Source organism: Telopea speciosissima, unplaced genomic scaffold (genome assembly GCF_018873765.1).
Source record: "Telopea speciosissima isolate NSW1024214 ecotype Mountain lineage unplaced genomic scaffold, Tspe_v1 Tspe_v1.0014, whole genome shotgun sequence".
NCBI classification, from domain to species: domain Eukaryota; kingdom Viridiplantae; phylum Streptophyta; class Magnoliopsida; order Proteales; family Proteaceae; genus Telopea; species Telopea speciosissima.
Window position 1 is genome coordinate 746,609 of NW_025317350.1, and position 4,720 is coordinate 751,328.

Here is a 4,720-nt window from a genome sequence, read left to right on the forward strand (position 1 = left end):
TTTGACTTTTCAACCTTTCACAGATGAGAAAATATCTTTCAGAATAAATCTATCCCAAGTAGACTTCCAAAAGTGCCCTTGAAAAGCTGGAGGAGAGAGAGAGAGTGATGACTAGGATAGTGATGATTAGGATTTTCACTCAACAAATGATAAAATCTCCAATGTGTCCTCTAAAAATCTTGAGGCATTAAATATAGCCCATAAAAATCGTGGACACCTTGTGGGTCTTCAAAAAAATGTGGAATCTAGTGGCAGTGTGGGTCCCTCCATGTGGGTAGCAGTCCTTCTCTCTCTTCAAGAATGCAAAATTGCCAAAACGGCCCTGTACTTGCAGTAGATCTCCACCATTGCTTATAAATATCTTCTATAATGTCAAAAATGTCCTTGGGCAGTGGTAGAATGACTATGGGCTTGCACTACAGCTCCTTTCTGACCCATTATCCTTTCTTGGGCTGAAAAGAATAATCAACTATATGGAGGCCTAAACGGATGCGTACTTGCGTTCCGTCACGTCCATCTTGCTCCAAATTTAATCCTCTTTACAGCCATGGAAAGAAAAATGATAACTTTACGTGTAAATTGGGACATGCAGCTCCCGATACTCCAAAATAGCCTAAAACCTGAAAAGCACAAGAAAGCACCAAAGTAACTCTGTCTAATGGGGGTAAAATGAATGCTATATGCCCTAAGATTTCACACATAAATGTGCTCATCAGATTCCCCCACACTTGAACGTTACTTGTCCTCAAGTAAACAAAATAAAAACTAATCTAGAATGAAAAAATCCTAACTCACTTTCGTAGGAATCACGGTTGCACTTAGCATGTGCAACAAGCCTTTAAACCCCCAAGTTATCCCTAGTGGACGAGTTGTGTCTCGTGAGTGTTTATAGTGAATGTACACCCAAAATTCAATAAATCAAAAAGAATGATGTAAATCTTTCTCATGGCATAAGTAAGATAGTGCACACAATCTCAAAGAAGTACTCAACTAAAGATTAAGGAGCCAAAGATTCCCCCACACTTGAATTTTATCACCCCACATCAATTTAAGTAACAAGCATGCATCAAGGTCAAGGAATCTCCTCATATTTTCTGAACTCTACTCACCTTCAAGTAAACCACTCATAGCATCGATGGAACAAAAGACTTAGGCATTGAGTATTTTTTACCATACTTTCTTTTTCAGGCATTAAGGCAAAAGCTTTTTTTTTTTTTTTTCTTTCTCAACCATAAACTCTATTTCTACTCCACTACTGTTCCCTGAATGACACGGTGGAGCATACACCAAACACCCAAATACTTGGTAGCTTCACTTTTTGCATATATCCATAAGACATTGAGACATTGAGACATTGATGCAAGAGTTTTTTTTTTTTTTGAGTTTCCTTCCAAGGAGTTTCGATCAAGTCACCCTGCTTCATGAGGCACAGTGCCCTGTCTAGTCCCAAGGAATTTCACTTTTCTTTCTGTTTCTCATTTTTTTTTTTCTTTCATGCCTTGCCTTGCCCACACAAACAAATTGGTCTCAACTACTAGCCAAAAGATCAAGGGGTCCATAAACATATAGAAGAATCTAACCATCAAATGAAGTAGCCCTCATATTTTCAAACTCAATCCCCATCACCAGATACAAGCTAATTACCGTCCTTGAAAAGGGATTTTTTATTATTTCGCATGCTAGGGAACCTAATTTGCTCTTTCTCTCGCTTTGCAATCAAAGAGACTTATGCACATAACCAAACCATCGCCATTCACAAAATTCACCATTCAACCCCCCCACACTTAATTCATGTAATGTCCTCAATGCATGCAGAAAAGAAAGAATAAGGACAAGGGATGAGATGAGGGGGCTTACCAGATATAATCAATAAAGAGGATCATGAAGAGTCATGACCTCTATAAGAAGAACTAGGGTAAGCAATAGAAACCTCAATCCATGGCCGGTAAATGTAGAAAGAGCTTCAGAACCAGAAAATACTCTACCACGAATTTTAGTAAAGTGAGACATAAGATGGAAGTTAAGCACAATATGAAAATTTGCCAACATGGGACAGTGGAAAATGAAGGCAGTGAACAATAATCCATGTAGACAAATCCTCCCATTCCCTCCCATGGTCAATATAAAATGCATGTCATTATCGTAAAAACCAACCAAGAATGGATCGCAGTAAACATCAAAAAGGATCATGAATATCAGTAACCTCATCAAGATAATCATAAAAAATGGGAGGTTTACTCAAATCAATCATAACATTAAAACTATCCGCCCTTTGCATGACTTGGTTTTCCAAATCAGGATCAAGATAATATGCTTGGGGAGCATCATGACTAACATTGTCCTCCTCAATAAAATCATCAAACCTAGGAGGTTTGGACCAATCAACATACGGGACAGTCATGGGGGAATCAAATATGAAGGGTTGAGGAATAGAGGTGGTATCATCAATACCTTCCAATTCCTCCGTACAGCCCTGAAATCCTGGATCAAAATCAATAAAGAAAGTCTCATCATCTGGAAATTCTTGAACCACATGTACCTCTTCATCCATATCAGGCTGCCTGCCTAACCTGAACACATTAAAATTCATAGAGGTATTACCAAAAGATAATTTCATGAGACCATTCTTGTAATTGATCAAAGCATTACTGGTAGCAAGGAATGGTCTACCCAAGATAATTGGGATTTGGTTCTTGAAGTTGGTAGTAGGTTGGGTATCTAAAACAATAAAATTCATAGGAAAAATAAATTCTCCAACCTTCAACAGGACATCCTCAATCATTCCCTTAGGAACTTTAACCGACCGATCTGCAAGCTAAAGAGTGATTTTGGTGGGTTTCAGCTCTCCCAATCCCAGTTGTTACTAGACATGAAAGGGTAAGAGGTTCACATTTGCACCAAGGTCCAATAAGGCATGATCAATAGTGGTATTGCCTATAGTGCAAGAGATGGTGGGGCTTCCAGGATCCTTATGCTTGGCTGCTACTGGTTGTGAGATGAGAGAACTAATGTTAGCAGCCAAGAATGTCTTTTTGGGCACATTGGTGGTTCGTTTTTGGGTGCATAAGTCTTTGAGGACTTTAGCATAAGCGGGGACCTGGGCTATGGCATCCAGTAAAGGAATATTCACTTGAACCTGCTTAAAAACATTCAAAATTTTCTCCACAGAAGGAGACTTCTTACTAACCAACCTATTTGGGAAAGGGGCGGGTGGGGTATAAACTCTCTCAAGGGTAGTCCTTTTTTCTTTCTCAACAGAATCATCTTTGGTTTCCTCAACCAAATCATCTGGAATCTCTTCAGGTTCATCAGACGAACCAGGAACAGTAGACACTTCAATGGCCTCATCAGAAGGGGGAGAAACAACGGGAGTATAAGATGGTAAAGACTGAGGTGTACTAGCCTGTTAATACTCACGGCCACTCCACAAAACATATATTGCAGTTACCTAATTGGAGGGCCCTTGATGCTGTTGGCCTTGTACAACATTGAGTGGAGGAGCTTGGGTACCTTGCTGAATATGAACCTGATGCCTAGGATTTGGCTCAGGTTTGCTAGGTAACTTCCCTGTTTCCTACTCATACAAGATTGTGACAATCTGAGTGAGTTGTCTCTCCATATTATTTTGGTTTATCATAAGAAGGGCTATCTTGTTATCCATCTCATTCAGTCTTATTACCTCTCCTATATTGGTAAACCTTGGGGGTTGCTGATAAGGTGCAAGGAGAGGAGGCCTAGCAGAATTAATAGAAGGTCCTGGACGAGGATGAGGGGAAAAAGGGTGAGGAGACATTCATTGGCTTTGCGTTGCAATATTGGGCCTTTGGACACCAAGCTGGCCTTGATGGTTAAAGTTGGATGGGCCTGCTTGGTTCCCTTGATTCCAGGAGAAATTGGGGTGATTTCTCTCCATCCTGGATTGTAAGTATTGCTATATGGGTTATTTTGGTAGAGAGCACTTACATTCTCAATGTTGGAATTGCCCACAAAGGTGTTGGGGCATTCCTCCAAAAGATGTCCAGGGGTTTAGCACCAACTGCATATTGACACATGGTTGACCTGGTTAACCGATATAGACTCTTTAAGAACTATGGACTCCAACCTTTTTATGAGACTGTCAAGTTTAGCCTCTTTGGCTAGCATACCCTCAATGAGATACCCCTTAGTGGTCATTTCAGCCTCTTGAAAAGATTCCCACTCCCTAGTTTTATCAGCCAAGTTGGTTAAGAATGTTCATGCATCATTTTCCTCAGAAAAAAAAGTAAAGCCTACAGGACACATGGACTCTACAAGTTGCTTGGTCTGAAAGTCAATACCCTCATAAATAATTTGTCATAGCTGCCACAAGTCAAAACCATGGTGAGGGCATTCTAAGAGGAGATCCTTGAATCTCTCCATGAACTTAGAGAAGGACTCATGTGGTTTCTGCCTGAACTGGAGGATGTCACTTTTAAGCTTATTGGTCTTGTGAAGAGGGAAAAATTTTCTCAAGAAGACAATGGTGAACTCATCCCATGTATTAATGGAGTTTGTTGGCAGTCCATAGAGCCACTTCTTGGCCTGGTCTTTCAGGGTAAAGGGTATAAACCTAAGCCTAACTGCATCATCAGTCAAATTCTGGACCTTAATTAGAACACAGACCTCCTCAAATTCCCTAAAGAAGAGATATGCATCTTCATTAGCCATCCCATGGAAGTGGGGTAGCATGCTAATAAAGTTG

The 4,720-nt window shown here is 40.2% G+C and overlaps 1 non-coding gene across 1 annotated transcript; it reads left to right on the forward strand.

Moving 5' to 3' along the window:
- The first annotated feature begins 4,351 nt into the window (after positions 1-4,351).
- On the forward strand, positions 4,352-4,458 carry LOC122647229. The gene has a single exon (XR_006330828.1). It is a non-coding gene; the product is annotated as a small nucleolar RNA R71 (small nucleolar RNA).
- The last annotated feature ends 262 nt before the right edge of the window (positions 4,459-4,720 follow it).